At 45.9% G+C, this 13,156-nt stretch overlaps 1 long non-coding RNA gene across 1 annotated transcript in view; it reads right to left on the bottom strand.

The window, feature by feature from the left end:
* Nucleotides 1-13,156, bottom strand: part of LOC127490573 (uncharacterized) — a 91,963-nt gene that overhangs the window by 60,979 nt on the left and 17,828 nt on the right. The window lies entirely within an intron of this gene.

The raw sequence follows: 13,156 nt of genomic DNA, 5'->3' as shown, positions 1-13,156 counted from the left end.
TGGGAACTAGTTTGAGTACCGGCTGCTCCACTTCCAATCCAGCTCCCTGCTAATGTACCTGGGAAAGTAGCAGAAGATGAACCAAATACTTAGGCCCCTGCACCCACACTGGAGACCCAGAAGAACTTCCTGGTTCCTGGCTTCAAATTGGCTCAGCTTTGGCCACTGCAGCCATTTGAGGAGTAAATCAGCTAATGGAAGGTATCTCTCTCTCTCTCTCTCTCTCTCTCTCTCTCTCTCTCTTTTTCTTTTCTGCCTGTTTGCTCTGCCTTTCAACTATTTATTTTATTTGAAAGGCAGAGTTACAGAGAAAGAGAGAGAAGGAAAGAGAAATCTTCCATCAACTGGTTCACCCTCCCACCCTCCAAATGGCCACAACAGCCAGGGCTGTATCAGGCCAATGCCAGGAGCCAGGAGCCAGGAGCTTCCTCTGGGTCTTCCATATGGGTGCAGGGGCCCAGGGACTTGAGCCATCTTCCACTGCTTTCCCAGGCACATTAGCAGGGGGCTGGATCTATAGTGGAACAGCTGGGACTCGAACCAGCACCCATGTGGGATGCTGGCACTGCAGGCCGAGGCTTAACCTGCTGCACCACAGGGCTGGCTCTGGTCTTGACTTCTTTCATGGTCTCTTGTGAGAGATTAAGCCATCCAGCAGCTTTCATTTGGATCTTTAAGTCACATGTATACTAAAAACTCTTTTAGGAATTTACATGCTGTAAACTTGATCTGGGAAAAAAAAAAAAAAAACTGAAAAGTCGACTGGAGGTTCAGCATTGAGAGACCAAAGTGATGTCACCAAAGGAGATGTATCTTCCAAGGCAAGAAGAGAGGGCAAGTTCTCAGGGCCCAGGAAAGTGCCCTCAGAAGGACCGCTGAGTCTGAGAGCAGAGAAACCTGCTGAGACTTACTGTGGTCTGTCTTAGCACTTGACTGCCTGGCAGCCTGTGGCTTCCTCGTTTGGGGTCCTGTTCAGGTCCTGTTCGGTCACCTAACTTGACTATCATTGAACTTCTGTTGGGACCTATGTACTTTGCAACAGCATAATTAGATCCTTTTTTAAGTATTATCATGAAGCTAAAGAAGTAGGAGGAGGAAAGAGGAAGAAGGAACTAGAAATGGTATGTTAGATTTCCATGGCTGCCGTAACACATGATCACAAACTTGGTGGCTCAAAACAACGAGCATTTATCATCTCCCAGCTCTGGAAACCAGAAGTCCAAAATCAAGGTGTCAAAAAGCCACAGTCTCTCCAAGGGCCCCAAATACCTTCTAGCCTCTTCCAGCTCCTGGTGTCTCCAGATACTTCTTATCTTGGAAGCATAACTCCAGTCTCTGTCTCCTGGCCTTCTCCCTCGTCTGTCTTTCTCAGATCCAATCTCTCATAAGTCATCAGATTTGGGCTGCACCCTAAAACCAGGATAATGGCATCTCAAGATCTTTAATTGCACTCACAAAACCTTATAATAGTCCCTTCTTATCCCAGGAGGATACCTCCCAAGACCCCAGTGGATGCCTGAAACCACAGAGAGTATTGAATCCTATACACACTATGGTTCATACACACCTTTAATAAGATTTAGTTTAAAACAAGATGCAATGCTTAATGAACAATAAAAAAGTAGGACAAATATAATAATAAATATTCTATAATAAAAGCTATGTGAACATGTTCTCTTCCTTTCTCACTCCCTCCTTATCCCTCCTTTCCCCTCTCAAATTATCTCATTGTACTGTGTTCACCCCACTTCTTGTTTAGATCTGGGATGACACGAAGCCTCTGTGGTGAGACGAAGAGAGAACAACACAGGCCTGTGATACAGCATGAAACTTCCATGGACCTGAGGATCCGCTTCAGGTGATCCTGACCATCCGTCCCCGACAGCGCCAGGCAGCTCGTGTATACCGCACAGACCCGCTCGTTGGGCCACAGGATGAGCCACATATCGGATGGGACCGACGGACAGCAATTTAAAACTGATGAACTGTGTATTTCGGGAATTTCCCTTTCAATGTTTTCAGACGCTAATCGATGCTGGATAACTGAAACCAAGGAAAGAAAAACCAGGAGAAGGGGGAAGACTGTTTCCAAGTAAGATGAGATTCACAGGTACTAAGGTATGGTGCAATACAAAACGACATTTGGTCTTTGTCCCTGGTTCCTGACACAGCTCCTAAAGCCCTTGGATTTCTTGAGCTGTCGGAGTCTTTTGTTCTTCATAATGGGTACCTTATGAAGTTTATGGAGTTTATGCTAATAAGATGCTTATGGAGCCTATGCTAATGAGATGACGTGGGGTGGGGCCCCCAGACAGCCTCAAGAAGGGCTGGTCACCAGATAGACAGAGTGATTAGAGGCCTGGAACTTCCGGCCTCACATACCTCCCCATTAATCCTGGATTTATTTTGCAGGTCTCTTGAGAGGATGGGCAGGAAGCTTGAATAACCTCATGAGAGTGAAACCTGTGAGCTAACAGCTGGGCTGTGACTGCTGTGAGAGTCCAGGAAGCTCTCAAAGAGCTGGGACCCACATGGAGTTCCCCTACATTACTGGAACATCGCTTGCAGCTTGTTGCAATTAAAGAATCAGGGGGGGGGGCGGCGCTGTGGCACAGCGGGTAAAGCTGCCACCTGCAATGCCAGCATCCCATATGGGTGCCAGTTCGAGTCCCAGCTGTTCCACTTCTGACCCAGCTCTCTGCTATGGCCTGGGAAAAGAAGCAGAAGATGGCCTAAGTCCTTGGGCCCCTGCACCTCTATGGGAGACCTGGAAGAAGCTCCTGGCTCCTGGCTTAGGATCGGTGCAGCTCTGGCAGTTGTGGTCATCTGGGGAGTGAACCAGCAGATGGAAGACCTCACTCAGATTCAAGATTCTCAGAGTGCTGAATGCCAACATTACCTGAGGAGCTTTTATGAAAGCTGATGGTGGGGCCCATCCAGGCCAGTGAAGTCATAGCCTGGACATCAGCATTTCCTCAATGCCCTTCTCACTCCCCAGCTGATTCTGACGGATTGGAGCCACTTGCCCCTCTTCTAGCCATAGAATATAGGACATTCTCTCTTCCCAGCATAACCAAATTCTGGAGCATTTCTTAGCAAATGCAGTTGACTGAAGCCAAGAACAAAGTGACCACTGAGACTAACAGAAGATACCTGAATTTATATCTGCAAAGCCCCTCCCTTCCCAAATCCTCCTTGGTGACTAGGGGAAGGGGAGGCAGTTAGGCAGGGGTGGCCCCTCTTAAGTGGGGAGAAAAGTCTACAACATTAACATAAAATAAGAAAGACAGTATCTGTGGGCTAGAAACTGAGGAAGCCTGTGTGATTTGGTGCCAGTGAAAAGAGATGATGGCTCAACATGCTGTCAATCATTCTTTAACACTGACAAGAAAGACATACAAGGACGGAGCTGGGCTGATCTGAAGCCAGGATCCAGGAGCTTCTTCCAGGTCTGCACATGGGTGCAGGGGCCCAAGTACTTGGGCCATCTTCTACTGCTTTCTCAGGCCATAAGCAGAGAGCTGGATCAGAAGAGGAGTAGCTGGGACACAAACCTGCTGGCACCCCAGCCAGAGACCTAGCCCACTACTCCACAGCACAGGCCCTGATTGGAAATTCTTCCAGCTTGAGCTGGAAGACAAAGAACAGGAATGTAGCCCAGCTGTGGGTGGAGAGGGAGGGCCATTTAGCGACTACACTGGTACCTCCCCAGCAGAACTAGTGGCTACCCAGGTAGGGACTTAGGGAGTGCTCCCATTGTCATCTCCACACACAAGCTTAAAAATAACTATTTGAGGGTCAAGGTCCTGGTGCAGTGGGTTAAGCTACTGCCTGTGATGCCAGATCCCAAATCGAAGTGCCAGTTTAAGTCCCAGCTACTCCATTTCTGATCCAGCTCCCTTCAAGTGTGCCTGAGAAAGTAGCAGATGGCCCAAGTATTTGAACCTTTGTGGGAGACCCAGATGGAGTTCCTGGCTCCTGGCTTTGCCTGGTCCAGTCCCAACCATCATGGCCAATTGGGAAGTGAATCAGCAGATGGATGGAAGATTCTCTTTCTCTCTCTCTCACTATGCCTTTCCCATAAATGAATCTTTTTTTAAAAAAATAACTATTTGAAAAAGCAGTGAATTCCTGAGGACAGCTGCCTTCCAACCAACTTCTCCCAGCTGAATATGTCCCTAAGCCTGGAAAATAAAAATGCCAAATAAATAAAAGCTTAAAAATTACCCTTGAGGTCTAAGAGAACGGGAAACAACACAATTGCTGGCAAAACCATCTCAAATCTCCAAACTGAATAAATACAGATCTCCTTCTGAAAGAAAAAGCAAATCAGAAAAAACAAATAATAACCATAGAACATACGAAATGATTTAACACCCAAATGGGAAAGAAAACACTTTGAAAACTCCAGGCAAATGTTCATCTATGAAATAAACATTCCCAAACATTGGGGCTCAGTCTAATATAGTCTTTAATTTGGATTTTGCATAATGTTGAAAGGACATTACAGAGAATAGCCACAAAAGGAAAACCATCGATATGTATTCCTACCAAATGAAAATCAAGCTCACTAATATTTTTAAAATTAGCTTTCATCCAGGCAGTGTGGAGATTAAATTATTTGAAGATGACGATCTCTCAAGCCACATGCACGTTTGCAATATGACCTTCCTCTCCCCTCAGAGGGAGGAATGTACTTCATCATACCTTGAATCTGGGGGAGGATAGGGGACTGTGACTTCTCTGACAATAGAATATGCTGGAAGCAACACCGCCAGCCGTAAGCACAGCCCTCAACTGTCTGACACTGGCAGCTTTTTCTTCCTGCTCACTGGAAGTCAGAAGCCATGTAGAATGTGACCACACCACACCACCATGCCAGCCACACATAGACCCTAGAGGGTGAGATATTATGGAGAGAGAGACAGACAAAGAGACACCGGTAAGACAGGGAGAGACACAGAGACCCAGGAGCACCAGCCATGGGTGGCAAAGCCGACACAGAAGTGGACTCTCCATCGCAGCTGTACCAGCTGAGGCCGTGTGATCAGACACAGCACCAGCCAAGTTTGCCAAGTTCCTGACTTTGAAAACCATGCACAAAATCAATGGTTGTTTCAAGCCACAATGTTTGGGGGCATTTTGTCATACAGATGTACATCCCTGATAGTGACAGCCAACAGTAGACTGGGGTGTCTTACAGAAACAGAGAAGTCAGGTGAATATCCACATGCAGAATCTCTTCCCAACTTGATTCCCAGGGTGCTGGCAGTTGGGATGTTATCCTCTCACCCATGAGAAATCTGAATGATCAGAATCTGAAATCAAATCTGAAAAATCAGCCAGCACTGCGGCTCACTTGGCTAATCCTCCACCTGCGGCGCTGGCACCCCGGATTCTAGTCCCGGTTGAGGTGCCGGATTCTGTCCCGGTTGCTCCTCTTCCAGTCCAGCTCTCTGCTGTAGCCTGGGAAGGCAGTGGAGGATGGCCCAGGTCCTTGGGCCCTGCACCCCATGGGAGACCAGGAGAAGCACCTGGCTCCTGGCTTTGGATCAGCGCAGTATGCTAGCCATGGTGGCATTTTGGGGGGTGAACCAACGGAAAAGGAAGACCTTTATCTCTGTCTCTCTCTCTCTAACTCTGCCTGTCAAATAAATAAATATTTAAAAATCTGAAAAATCAAAATGATCACTACTGTCCTTGGAGACAGAGATACAGAAAACACCACACCTGTAAAACAAGAACAGGATACTATTAAAAAGAAACCAGAGTCACAGAACCAAAAAGAAAATTTGGAAATTAAAAATATAATCATGTAAATGAATAACCTGTCAGAAAATTCGGAGGATACATTGAAGAAACATTTTAGAACAAAAGAGCAAAAGACAGAGATATAGAGATAAAAACCAGACCTTAAGAGAACCATTACAAACAATTATCTCCAAATGCTAAAGAGTTCCAGAAAATGAAGCTTAAGAAATCACCAAAAACATCACTCAAGGAAATTTCCCAGGAGTGAAGGCCATGACCTACACCAAGTCACCTCACCATGACAGTCCAGTGCATTGTGTGAGAAGAACAAGATTCCACGAGGACAGAGAACGAGAGGGAGGAAGGGGAGGAAGGAGGCAGGGGATGGGTTGCAAGAGAAAGGTCATGTACCAAGATTAAGAAATCGAATGACTCAGAGCTTCTCACCAGCAACACGGGGAGCCAGAAGACAATGGTGCAATGCCCTCTGAATTCTGAAAACTTATTTCCATACTGGACTCACCTCTCCAGACAAACTAGGCATCAAGGTTGTGTATAAATTTTCAGTCATATGACATTGCAAAAAATAAACCTCCCACACACTTTTCTTAGGAAACTCCTGGAAAGTGTGTTTCAAAAAACAAAAGAATTAACCAAGGAGGGGGAAGATCTGAGATCCAGGAAATGGGTTCCCACAGAGTAGAACAATAATAAAGGGAATTCCCAAGATGTTAGTAGAGGAGGGATCTTAAGAGTGACAGCAGCCAAACCAGATGAGAGCCAGAGGGCAAAAGAGACAGAAGGGCTGACAGGAACACACATTTCAAGAGATCCAAAACACTGGCATGAATGATAAATGCCTAAAAAACAAATAAACAAACAAAACAACTAGAATCCACAGCATCCTTACCCAGTAGAAACATAATGTGAGTCCCATGTATCATTCTAAATGTTTTATAATCCTATTTTTTTAAAAAAGTTCAAGTTTACTGTAATATCATATTGAACCCAATATATGCAAAAATTATTTCAACAAAATCAGTGTGAAAACTACTCACACTTCATGTTATTTTTATTGATAAATCTTGGAGAACAGTATGAATTTTTCATTTAAGCCCATTAAAATTTCTCAGAAATACTTGATTTCTATTACATTGAGAAGTGATACCCAGGGGCAAGGGTTAGGGCACAGTAGGTTAAGCTGCTGCTTGGAATGTCCACGTGTCCTATTGGAATGTCTGATTCAAGGCCCAGCTACTCTACTCTTCTGATCCAGCTCCCTGCTAATGCACCTGGGAGACAGCATGCTGGAGACCCAGATGGAGTTCTGGGCCCCTGCCTTCTTTGTGTCTCAGTCCTGGCTATTGTAGGCATTTGGAGAGTCATTTAGCAGATGAGGGGTAGGAGGGGCAGCGCTGTGGCATAGTAGGGTAAGCCTCCACCTGCAGTGCCAGCATCCCACATGGGCTCTGGTACAAGTCCTGGCTGCTCCACTTGGGTGCTGATGCACCCGAGAAAGCAGTGGAGAATAGCCCAAGTGTTTGGGACCTTGCACTCATGTGGGTGATGCAGAAAAAGCTCCTGATTCCCGGCTTTGGGTCGGCCCAGCTCTGGTCATTGCAGCCATTTAAAGAGTAAACCAGTGGATAGAAAACCTCTGTCTCTTCCACTCTCTGTCTGTAACCCTGACTCTAAAATAAACAAATCAATCTTTTAAAAAAATCAGCAGATGAAGATGTCTCTCTGTCTCTCCCTCTCTGTCACACTACCTTTCAAATAAAGTAAGTAGATTAAAAAAAAAAAAGGATACACACAGCTAAAGGAGTTCTAGACATACTTAAACATTTTCCAAAAGACATGATTATAAATTTAGTGTAAAAGAATTAAAATGAAATATTAAAAATTAATTCAACAGTTGCACTCCCCACATTTCAGATGTCCAGTAGCCATGTGGCTATAGCCTTGCACAGCATAGATCCAGAGAGATCAAAAAGTTACTCAGAAAAGGAAAATTAATCATAGTTACTGCATGGCTCAGCTGCGAATAACATACTCTGAATATTGATCTCACCAAAATTACAGTACAAACTACATTGGAAAGATGGGGGATGGGAAATGTTCATTGTCAAGGGAGGAAGTGAAAAGAAAATTAATTAAATGCTTTCCATTATACAAAGTCCATGGATAATGCTTAAAACCAAAAAAGAAAAGAAAAGGAAAGTTACAATGTCACCCCATTAAGCAGAAATGTAGAAGTCAATACAAAAAGAATCTATCAATATAGCTCCAAGAAAGTGTCTCTTAGCAGGAAGAAGTGGAGTGGAAGGAGGCACCATACTCACACATGTATGATTTTCAGTTTTAAAAAGATCTTTAAAATGATCACTGGGAGATCTGTCCTGCAGTGTGTGCAGAATGTTTTTTTCTCATTTTTGTTAAGATTTATGTATTTATTTATTTACTTGAAACTCAGAGTTACAGAGAGAGAAGGAGAGACAGAGATTTGCTGGTTCACTCCTCAGATGGCCACAATGGCCAGGGCTGGGCCAGGCTCAACCCAGGAGCCAGGAGTTTCATCCAGGCCTCCCACGTGGGTGGCTGGGGCCCAAGCACTTGGACTATCTTCTACTGATTTTCCCAGGTGCATTATTAGGGAGCTGTATCTGAAGTGGAGCAGTTGGAACACAAACCAGTGCCTATAATGGATGCTGGCATGGCAGGTGGTACTTAAAGCTATGCCACAACACTGGCTCTCAACAACCTCTTATTATTATTATTTTGGTTTCTGTGGCTCATGTGGTGTGTCTTCCACAGTTTGGGTCTTAATTATAAACTGTTTTGAACTGCATGTTTGATTTCCCATGTAATTTCCAAGGTGCATAAGAACAAGGATGATGTCATAGGCTCTTGGAATCTTCCATCACCTGGAGCCCAGAACTAAACTCACCATATAGGTCTAAAAATCATTTGATGATTGATTATTAATAGTGATATTATATAGTACTCATTATCACAGAAACTATAGTATTTTATAGGTTGGCATATAGATAAGAAAGAGAGAGAATACACACAGGAACTCAAGTGCAAAGCTTGTTTCTTTGGTTCATAGCACATTGTCATAATTAATCATCTCAGATTCCTCTTCACTTTTAATTTTATCTAAATTTTCCCCCTCTGTCCTTGATCCCCGCGATCTGTCCTCTTTTTCTTTCCCCATCCAATAGACAATCATCTAATGTCTTAGGAATTAGCCCCTTGGAAATGCAAAATTTATTATTGTTTGAATGTGTATGCTTTTCTTAACATTATTTAAGTGATCTATGCTAAAGAGATTGTTCTATTTGCTACATTCCCATTCAACAGTCTCTCTAAAAAACTGTGTCCATTCTATGCAGCATGGGATTCCACCATAAGCTCCTGCTATATTTTAACCATTCCCCAAATGACAGCTTCCCTATGTTGCCTCCAACTCCCTGGAACCCAAGACAATACTGTAAGGAGTGTCTGTTTCCATGTGGACCTGCGCAAGAGTTTCTCAGGCATCTGTTGGGATGCTGTGTCACCCCATCCACAGGCCTTTCATTTGCTTCCACTTTTGAATTGTTCCCCAGGATGGATCCACCCATCTCCGTGTACCAACTGTGTGTGAGATTTCACTGCCATGTAATTCAAAAATTGCTGTGACAGAAACAGCTCTGGGAGCACAGTGGAGCACAACAAGAAGGTAAGTCTTGCGATTCTTGTCATTTCCACAGGAAGGAGGAGGCAGAGAGACTGAGGCTGCTGTTTGAGGGCCCATTTCCCTGAGACACAGGACTTTCATGGGGATAGAAGTAGGCTCTGTAAGAGCCACTTCTAGGGCCTGTGACTTAGTGGGTTATCTGCAGCACCAGCAGCCAATATGGGTGCCCGGTTTGAATTCCGGCTGCTCCACTTCTGATCCAGCTCCTTGCTAATGAGCCCCAGGGAAAGCAGATGAAGATGGCCCAAGTGCTTGGGCCCCTGCACACACGTAGGAGACCTAGATGAAGATACTGGCTCCTGGCTTCGGCCTGGCCCAGCCCTGGCCATTGCGGCCATTTGGGGAGTGAACCAGAGGATGGATGATCTTTCTCTGTCTATCTCTGTGTGACTCTTTCAAATAAATGAATAAATCTAAAAAAAAAAAAAAAAAAAAAAAAAGCCAATGCCTCTGACTCCTACACTAGGTAGGGGACGGGACAGCTTATTTGTTTTTTGTTTTTTTTTTTTTTTTGGTTTTGTTTTGTTTTAGATTTTTATTTATTTGACAGATAGAGTTAGACAGTGAGAGACAGACAGACAGAGAGAAAGGTCTTCCTTCCATTGGTTCAGTACCCAAATGGCCACTACGGCCAGCGCTGCACTGATCTGAAGCCAGGAGCCAGGTGCTCCCTCCTGGTCTCCCATGCGGGTGCAGGGCCTAAGCACTTGGGCCATCCTCCACTGCTTTCCCGGGCCACAGCAGAGAGCTGGACTGGAAGAGGAGCAACCGGGACTAGAACCCAGTGCCCATATGGGATGCCGGCGCCGCAGGCGGAAGATTAACCAAGTGAGCCATGGCGCCGGCCCCAGGGGACAGCTTATTTGGATGGCAGTTTGCACTCATGTCTTCAAAGATCCTCCACCTTGGGAGAAGAAAGAGGGAAAGAGAAACAAGAAAGTACTAATTGCAACTGGTGACTAGCCAGCTGTGAAGATTCCAAAATCTCCTATCAGAGTACCTGGGCTCAGTCACTAGCCGACTCAATACACCAGTTTCCTGCTAATGCAGACCATGGGAGGCAGCCAGGCTGACTCACATAATCAAGTCCCTGCCAGGGAGACTAGGAATATGTTCTCAGCTCCTGGCCCTGGCCCCAACCCTGCCCTGACCTTGGGGGCATTTGGAAAATGAACCACCAGATGGGAACTTTTTCTCAATCTCTTCTCTTGCTCTTTCTCATTCTCCCCTTCTTTTTGTCTCTCTCTTTCCTTCCTTACCGCCCTCAAAAAAATTTTGGTAAACAAATGGATTAATTAAGAATGTGTGAGGGGGCCAGCACTTTGGCAGGCAAGAAAAACCGCAGCCTGCAGTGCGGTCATCTCATCCACTTCTCAGGTATGGCCTAGGAAAGCAGTAGGAGATGGCCCAATCCCTTGGGCCCCTGCAGCTGCATGGAAGACCAGGAAGAGGCTCCTGGCTCCTGGCTTCAGATCGACCCAGCTCCCACCATTGAAGCCATCCCACTCATCGGGAAAATCTGAGCATTCCTTCCAACCATGGGAGGATGGGGGCAGGGAAATTCTGCAACTGATGCAAATTTGAGGATTATCAACTGTGAGAATATTTGAATAAAAGCCATCTGGGGAGTGAACCAGCAGATGGAAGACTTCTCTCTCTCTCTGCCTCTGCCTCTCTGTAACTCTGTCTTTCAAATAAATAAATAAATAAATGTTAAAAAAAAAAAAAAAAGAACCCACAGTTCCTTTAATGATAAACATACCCTGGCACAATTAGCTAGAAGAAACACAACTCTGGGGTGCACGTTTGCTCCCTCCCGACCAGTGAATTGCTGAGCCCGTTGCCAGGTATGGCTGAGTGACATGTCTCTGTCTTTTCCTGCCCACTGTGTTTCATCATGCAGATCCTGCCTGCTCCCCTGAGGGGCTCCTTTGTTTTCACTCTCCTGGCTTCATTCCAGGTTTACCTGATCATGTCTCCTCTGAGCCTTCTTGTGCCATCACCTCTGTTCTCCTGTGCCCTCCTGTGGGTCCTGTGCCCTCCACCTGCCCATACGTGAGCTGGATTCCCCTGCCTGCAGAGCCCAGCCAGGGAAAGGCAGATGAGGCGTTGACAGGAAGCAGAACACCTGAGAAAGAGCCTTCTCGAACCTTCTCCTGCCTCCTCCCCACCCCCCACCCACCTGGCCCCTTTGCATTGTGAGTACTACCATCTGGGGTCCACCTCGAAACTGACAAACTCCTGCTTAGTCACATCTGGTGGAAGAGAAAGAAACAAGGAGTTCGGAGACCTAAACTAATAGGCAGCACTTGGCACACACAATAGAAGCAGCTGCTGTTTATAGCCTTTTCTAAGGGTGGCCTCAAGCCGGACCTCACACTTGCCCTCCCTGTGGGGCATTGTTTTACACAGAGCATCTGGAACCTCGAGATCTTGCAACCCAGGGAGGAAAACTGCGTGCCTCCCCCTGAATCTATGAAACTATAACTAACTCTGCTCCTGGGAAAACATCCCAGACTTGCTCCTGTTTTTCTTTTATTCCAAGACCAAGGCGGGTGGTTCCTAACGCCTCACTTTCTCTGTCCCTTAAATGGGAATATAAAGAGCTGCCGGTTGGCTATCCAGTACAACTGCTAACCCGGGAAGCCTTTTTTTTTTTTTTTTTTTAATAACAGCTGATCCAGTTGAAGAGCCTTCCAATTTCTGCACCAGGAGAAAGGCAGCATGGATTCCGGTTGTCAGCTGAGGACTAATATCACCGCCTAAGAGGCAAGTCGCAAGGCCCATCCCGCTTGGTATTGTTATCAGTGCGTCTTTCCTGACCCCAGGGTGTCTTCTCCCTGGCCTTGTACCCATAGAAACAAGCGTGGAGTTGGCAGGCAGCTGGAAGGCTCCACATGCATCATCTGACTCCACCAATGCCTTTCCAATACCCAGCCTTGATTTCAGACGCCTGAGCGGGCTCCGTTGGGCAAGGCGGCGCCTAATTACCTCCCTTCTGTTTTTTTCCCTTCTCTCCTCTCTTGTCCTCTCCCCTCCCCACCCCCTCAGAGGACAGCCTTTCCAAGAAATCACACGCACACACACACCTGGCACGGTGAGATAGGGAAGCTCACCATGGATACCGGGCCACCATTCCCACTCTGGCGGCGGCTCCTGGGAATAAGTAACTATCTCTAGAATGCTACAAACTCCAGATGTGCACCGCCTAGTGCCTGGAGACCCGGCTTCCCTGTCTCATTATGCCTATTTTTTTTTCCCTACAAGTTTCATATATGCATATCCAGCTTTCAGAGGGGGAAAAATTGGAAATGGTAATCTTCCTTTTAATATGCTACCACATGCCAGCCCCGCACAGCTGTGCACACACAACACGTTGGACTGGACATGAAATATAGCCCAGGACCATTTTTTAAGCATTCATTCCCAGGGCTCACAAAACACATTTACTTGGAGGGAGGTCACACAGTCTTCCTTCTGCATAAAAAAGGTGGCTTTGAAATAGGTACAGCCATCTGGAAGCAGGCTCCTCTGCTATTGATATGTAAAATGCACATATTACAGCATCTTGCTTGGGACCGTGCAGCAGGAGGCTGAGACACACACAGGCCCATAATTGTTTAAATATACAGCCTCTGGTTCTCCATAGGGCTTACCTTGCCC

The sequence above is a fragment of the Oryctolagus cuniculus genome, chromosome 6 (assembly GCF_964237555.1).
Source record: "Oryctolagus cuniculus chromosome 6, mOryCun1.1, whole genome shotgun sequence".
In the NCBI taxonomy this organism is placed as follows: Eukaryota; Metazoa; Chordata; class Mammalia; order Lagomorpha; family Leporidae; genus Oryctolagus; species Oryctolagus cuniculus.
Note: the sequence above shows the minus strand (reverse complement) of the source record. Positions and strands in the feature narration are given on the sequence as shown.